Here is a 7,587-nt window from a genome sequence, read left to right as displayed (position 1 = left end):
GACCTGCCCAGGGCAGCGCGACAATCAGCGATGCTGAGATAAAAAGAGTTAATTTGAGCTGCCAGCTTCTCAGTTTCTGAAGCCTGTCCCAGGGCGGGTGGGTATCACTGGCATTGGGGTGGCAAAAGAAGCATCTTTGTTTTCCAGCTTTCTTTTTCCACTCCCCAAATTTGCCAGATCTGTGCTGTGAAGAGACCCTTTATTCCCCATCAGAGTTAGCCAAGCCCCTTTACCGAACATTCTGCAGCAAGATGTGGAAGTTTCAGGCTCACCAGGAGCAAAGCTCAAGCAAACCAACAAACCAACATCTCTGCTCCTCTCCCATCCTCCCAGGAGCCCAGCGTGCCACTGACCTAATTTTTGAGGCAGTCCCTGACCCGCTCCCTACCCCGTTTATTTTGCAGCAGCTGTGAGGCTCACTCTGTCATAACAACCCCTGACAGAGCAGCTGCTCTGGCCACTGACTCCAGCTTCTCCCTACAAATTTGTCTCCATACAGGAAAACAGAGTGGGGAAGATGCCTGACAAGTCTGAGCCCGGCCTGGCAGCAGGGAAACAGCCCTGCCCTGATGGCCTGTGCCATGAGGGGGGATGGTGACCCCAACAAGGGAATTGGGACCCTCTGCAGCTACCTCTGGGGGCTGGATGCTGCTGCCCCACTGGAATTGTTTAGATTGGAAAAGCCCTCTCAGACCACGGAGTCCAACTGCTCCCCCAGCACTGCCAAGCCCAGCACTAACCCACGTCTCCAAGTGCCACATCCACACCTCTGTAAATCCCTTCAGGAATGGGGACTCTACCTCTGCTCTGAGCAGCCCCTTCCCAATGCCTGACCACCCCTTCTGGGAAGGAATTTTGTGATATCCAATCTAAACCTCTCCTGACACAGCTTGAGGCCATTCCCTCTCCTCCTGCCCCTGTTCCATGGGAGCACAGCCCAACCACCCCCAGCTGTCCCCTCCTGTCAGGAGTTGTGCAGAGCCACAAGGTTCCCCCTGAGCCTCCTTTTTCTCCAGGCTGAGCCCCTTCCCAGCTCCTTCATGGATGCAGCTCCTCGGTGGGAACTGACCACAGACCCCCTCAGGGGCCGGAGCAGCCTCAGACCTGCTGGGCAGCCCAGGACCATTGTCCTCCCTGGGCCTGGCCACCCCCAGCAAGCCCCTCAGCCATGGGGAGGTGCCCCAGCAGGGCCAGTGTGCTGCAGGGCAGGGAGAAATGCTGCTGGCAAACCATGCTGCCCGTGGATTTCTCAATGTGCAGCTCTTGCAATAGGTAAGGTGAGAAAACAGCTGGTTCATGCCCAGCCATGAGCCATGGATGGCAGTGGGACACCCCAGGGGCTGCACAGCTTGCTGACCATCCTGCTGTGTGCTCCAGGAACAGCTCCCAGCCCATCCTGCTCTGAGCTCCAGGAACAGATCCCAGTTTTTCCCGAGCAGGGAGCGCTGCCCAAGCCATGGCTGATTAAATACCCTACTAACACAATAAAAGCTGACAATCTGATTTAAAGTCCGGTCATCTCTGACCATCAGAGAGCACTGGTGACATCTCTCACACTTTTATCCTGCTGAAAGAGAAATTCCAGCCCTTGGACACATGTTCATCTCTCCAGCTTTCCTACACCAACACTACGCTTAAATCGTGGGCTTGAGATTGTGCAACAGGATTTAGCAAAATGAGCTGCATGTGAGAAAATGGGGGTCTCTGGCCTCTCTTTGAGGATTCTCTACTGCATTTCACTCTCTTGGCACAGAGTGGCTCATCCTGAAGATGAGTGCACAGGAGGGAGGTGATTTATGGTGGAGAGCTGGGTTTCGCATTCTTCTCATCATTGCTCAGGGCGATAGGGTTGATGTTAAAGTGCCTGTCAGGAGAGATCCCAGTGGCAGGGTTGGGTTTGTTCCACAGGGTTGGGTTTGTTCCACAGGGTTGGGTTTGTTCCACAGGGTCCCCAGGCCGTGCTTCATGCTCCTCCTGGTGAGGAATCAGGGGAAGGAGAGCCCCTCATGCTGCTGGCTGACACTGACAGGGGATCAGCCACTCCAGGCCACAGCTCTCCATGTGCCCAGCAGCTCACCCTCCATCCCAGCCCCTTCCCTCATCCAGAACAAGTGGAATGGTTTGTCTCCATGTGGAACATGCCCACCTTGCACATTTCCAATGGCCAGAGTGAGCCTTCACTGGTGCAGCAGTGCAGGAACCAACACAGGTCCCTCTGTGGGGTGCTCACCTTATTCACAGACCATCAGAGCCCTCTGAAGCCACTTTCCTTCTGCTGGGGAGATGATTGGGTCAAACTGCTTCTACATGAGCAAGGAGAACACCCTTTAGCCACATTCCCCTGCTCAGTTTCACTGAGTGTTGGGCTGATCTTTGTTTGAGGACAAGGCTCACCCTGCTTCACCACCCACCTTCAGGCTGGCAGGGACTGAAGCACCTCATTTTTCCTCCATGGTGTCTCCAACCTGTCCTGCTCAACTACTTGTTGGCAGCTGGGCCTTAAAAACACAGAAATCATGGAAAGGATTGGAAGGACTTTAAAACTTATCCAGTTCCACCCCTGCCATGAGCAGGGACATCTCCCACTGTCCCAGGTTGCTCCAAGCCCTGTCCAGCCTGGCCTTGGACCCTTCCAGGGATGGGACAGCCACAGCTTCCCTGAACTTTAAACTTGGAAATTATTTTCTTTAGCTGTTTTGCTGCCTCTAGAAGACCTCAGAGCGCTCTGACAGCTGCCACTGAATGGAAATCAATTTGCTGGGGAAGCAAACACGGAGCCCCTGGGCTCCCAGGAGGTTTCAGAATTGCAAGTACAAACACTGTGGATTTTAGAGCCCCCTCCCTGTCACCAGAGCCAGCCCCTGGGCTGCAGAGCAGCACACCAACCCCACCCATGGAGCCCCCATTTATTCTGCAGGGCTGCTGGGGTGGCACAGGGGGGAGCAAGGACTGGAGTGGCATCAGTGGTTCCTGCCAGTGCCCGTGGCTGGGAGTGACAGAGCTGGGTTTGTGCATTTGGAGCAGGAACGGTGCTCAGGGCAAGTGCACAGCTGTGCCTGCAGAACAGGCTAGGCTGGCTCACAGCCCCACTGTCCTGGGCAGGGATTCAGCAGCACCCAGGGGAGGGGACACTGCTGTCCCCAAGCTGGAGAGCCCAGAGGGGGTTTGCTTTGGGGACAAGCGACAGCTGAGCTCCAGAGCAGGAGGTGACACTGCCTGTCCTCCCTCTGAGGCCACCCCAGCCCTGCAGGGCGGCCAGGGCTGCACCCAGGGCTGGCAGTGAGGGCAGGGTGGGATGGAGGGCAGGGAGTGACGGCAGAGCTGCGTGTCACGGTCACACCTGCCCTCCGTGGGCTGACTAACAAACACCTCAGGCAGCTCACCCCGCAGCCAAAGCCAGGCAAGCAAACCTCTTGCAGGGCAGCAGCAGAAGCAAGGTGGGTTCTGGAGGAATAAATGGGAAGGCAGGTTTTGCCAGGCTGTGACTGCAGGGAGGCCGTGATTTTGGCAGGCTGAGACTTTAGGAAGAGCAGGGAGGACAGCAGAAGCTCCTCCACCTTTAAGAGCTAACAGGGGAATGGAGGAAATGCTTCTAAATGAGCTGGTGGTGCTTTGTGTCTCTTAAAACAACCAGTTTCTTTTCCTCTGCCTTTTCTGTTTCAAGGAACTCCTGTTTATTCTGAGGGCACTTGAGTTTCACCATCAGTTAAGACTATGCCATGAGGCTCTTCAGTTAAATACTTATAATATTAATATAATTATGAATATTAATATGCATATTAATATTAATATTACCAGAGGCTCTTAATTTACACTGGAGGTGGCCTGAGGGCTGGATTATTTTGGTGGGAGAGCCAACTCTCCATTCCCCACGACACCTTTCCCACCTCTCCTTTCTCCCCACGAGCTTTCAGAGATGCCAGCCCCAAGGTGTCACGTGTGGGGCCCTCAGCTCAGGACATTCCAGAGGAGAAACTCTTCTGGCTGGCTGAAGGAGGGAGATTGGAATTAGGATAATTTATCCCCTGCCCTGCCCTCCTGTGTTGTGCCATACACGAGGGCAGCTGGAAGGATGGATGATGACGCTCATCCCTCGCTGCCCTGTGGGATTGCTGAGAATTCCAGGGGTCACCCAGCACCCACAGGACCCTCCCAGCCCTCACACCCTCCTGGCACTCTCTGAGCACAGGGTTTCAAGCAGCCAGGTGTCTACAGCCAAGCCAGAGCCTTCCCTGCAGGATGTGCTCTGCACAGCAGAACAAAGAGCCAGCCTTTGCCTCGGAGGATTTGCAATCTAAAGCATCAGTATCCTGTAGGAAAAGCAATTAAAGGAGGCAGACAAAGATCTGATACAGCCATTCAAAGCAGGATTGCATTTCCTTGAGATTGCTTCAAGTGATCACGATGAGACAATCTAAATTGCCTCTGCCCACTGCCAATAAACTGCACAGTTGGTAAATATTTCAGGAACAGTGCCCCTGAGCGAGGATTCTGCTGCCTGGAAAGGCAGAGTCAAATATTTATGTAAAATTCCCTAACCTCCTCACCTCCATGGATTCACAGCCTGGAGAGACAGAGTCAAATATTTATGTAAAATTCCCTAACCTCCTCACCTCCATGGATTCACAGCCTGGAGAGACAGAGTCAAATATTTATGTGAAATTCCCTAACCTCCTCACCTCCATGGATTCACAGCCTGGAGAGACAGACTTTTCCAGGCTCTCCTCTGCCTCAAAATGGGTTGCAGGGCAAAGCTGGTGCATCCAGCAGCACCAAATCCTGCTGCTGCTTGTAGGAGTGTCCTAAATCCCTGCAGGTCTGCAGAGCTGTGAGGGGTGAGATGTGGGACTGCATCTGTGATGGTGTTTACAGGGGTTCTTGGATGAGGGAAGAGACGAGGATCTGACTCCGTGTTTCAGAAGGCTTGATTTATTATTTTGTGATATATATTACATTAAAACTATACTAAAAGAATAGATGAAAGGATTTCATCAGAAGGCTAGCTAGGAATAGAAAAAGAAAGAATGATAACAAAAGCTTGTGTCTTGGGCTCTCTGTCCGAGCCAGCTGACTGTGATTGGCCATTAATTAGAAACAACCACATGAGACCAATCACAGATGCACCTGTTGCATTCCACAGCAGCAGATAATAATTTCTTATATTTTGTTCCTGAGGCCTCTTGGCTTCTCAGGAGGAAAAATCCTAAGGAAAGGATTTTCCATAAAAGATGTCTGTGACACTGCATCAGACCCTGAGCAGCTCCAGGAGGGTCCTGTCCAGAGGGACACCCCACAGCAAGGGGCTCATCCCAGCCCAGGGAAGGAGGTGGTGACATCTCAGCATCACCTGCTCCCAGCTGGGTGTGAGGAAAAGGCAGAGGGCTCAGGTGTCAGCCTCCTTCGTCCCTTGGGGTGGCCTGGCAGGTGACACAGCTCTGCGCGAGATGTGTCACATCTCTCTGTGAGATGTGTCATTGTGTGACACCCTCTAATTCACCGCGGGTGAGGAGCCCCTGCTCCCTGACACACGAGGCACTGACGTGAGCACAGAGTCCCCACAGACACCCAGGAAGGGCCAGGAGGTTGGGATGGTCTCCGTGGTTTCAGACATGGGACGCCCACTTTGGTCACATCCCACTGGAAACCTTCACTTCTTCCAAGAGCTGATCCTTCCTGGGTGTGTCATGGAATCACAGCATGGTCTGGGTTGGGAGGGACCTTAAACCCACCCAGTGCCACCCCTGCCATGGGCTGGGACACCTCCCACTGCCCCAGGTTGCTCCAAGTCCATTTAACCTGGCCTTGCAGGGATGGGGCAGCCACAGCTTCTACAGCCCTCCAACTTGGAAATTATTTTCTTTAGTTGTTTTGCCTCCTTTAAAAGACCTCAGAGTGCTCTGGCAGCCACCACTGAATGTAAATTACACTAAAAAAAGAAAAATATCCAAAAGCTTTAATGGCTCTTACCCCATTACATGACAGGAGCTGGCCCAAGCACTGTGCAAAGATCACAGCTCTGATCTGATCCCTCCTGAAGCCGTTCTAAGGACAGTAAAACCACAAAATTTGGATCCTTATAGGCTTCCCCCTGGAAAAAAAGGTTAAATTCAATAAAAAGAGGATAAGTGAGAGTGAATTCAGCACATTTCATTTCTAATATCTCTGGCTCTGACTGCACTCACACTGCTGCAAGTTCTGAAGCCCTGGGCATTGTTAAATATGGAATGAGAGTTATGTGTTTGCAAGGAAAATGCTTCAGTCTCCACTAATAGGCAGCAAAATATTTTTATTATACTATATATTTAACAATGATGGCAACAGGAGTGCCAACAAAGTTGTGTAATCATCTCTTTTTTTTTTTTTCCATTTTGTTTTTCAACTGCTCAGAAGTTTCATAAAGCCTCCTTGTTTGGTTGGAAATCTTGCAGCTCTCCCCGATGCTGTGGGGTGTCACTGCGTGGTTTGGCTGTCACCGGGGAAGGGCCACCCCCCTCCATGAGCCAGCCTGGACTTCAGGCTCCAAACTCCTCAGCACACCCAGGGCAGAGCCATTAAACCTGCTCTGCTTGGCTCTGAGCAAGGCTCTGAGGTTTGGCAGCCACCAAGCCCTGCTGACACGGGTTTAGTCTGGAATCAGGTCGGACAGACCCATTCCTGAATGCCCAAAGCAGCTGGATCTCTTTTTTCCTCCTCTGAGGTTTTCCAAGGAGGAAAAACTGACCACTGCTACGAGGTCTTTGCATCCCACACAAAACACCTTTGGAGGGTGTCCCTTCCCATGGGGTTCCCTCCAGCACTGAGATTTGGCAGCTCAAACCCCCAAATGAAGGTGGAGGCTTGGCCATACTCAGACATAAACTGTAAGGAATTTAGAGATTTTAGAGGAGCTTTTAGTTAGAGGTAAGCTTTATTGGAGTTAATTAAAACAAATGGGTAGGCCTTGATGAAGTTAAGAGTTAGTAGTTAACTAATAATCGATTGCTTGTCAACACAGTGTTTGGTTAGCTGGGTTTATAATGAAGAATACAGAAACTGATAAATAGCTTTTAGAGACATAAGACAATTGTTTTTAGGAACATAAGACAATTGTAGGCCTCCTCTATTCTGAAACCAATTGAAGATGGGGAGTAGGAGTTCCAGCAAGGGTTCATTTGTCATATTTGCATTGAGGGGAAGAATGAGGAAGTTAATTTACTTCATTTTGGGACCCTGACCCATGAAAGGGACCACCAACCCATATCAAGGAATAAATTATGCATGCTTAATGGCTTTTGAACTAATTACCATACGGAGCAGGGAATGGGATGTACCAAAGCTATGAATATGCATTTGTATTTTGGGTATTCAATACTTGTACAGATAAAAGGACTCTGTAATCACCTGTAAATCACAGTGTGTATTTGGGAGCTATCCCACAATAAACACACACTTTCTAACTCTAAACTGTTAGAGAGTTTTTGTCCATCACAGTTGGATATGGGTACTAGATCAACATCCATATTGGGAATGGGATGTACCAAAGTTATGAATATGCATTTGTATTTTGGGTATTCAATACTTGTACAGATAAAAGGACTCTGTAATCAC

This window comes from Ammospiza nelsoni, chromosome 10 (assembly GCF_027579445.1).
Source record: "Ammospiza nelsoni isolate bAmmNel1 chromosome 10, bAmmNel1.pri, whole genome shotgun sequence".
Lineage (NCBI taxonomy): Eukaryota > Metazoa > Chordata > Aves > Passeriformes > Passerellidae > Ammospiza > Ammospiza nelsoni.
Note: the sequence above shows the minus strand (reverse complement) of the source record.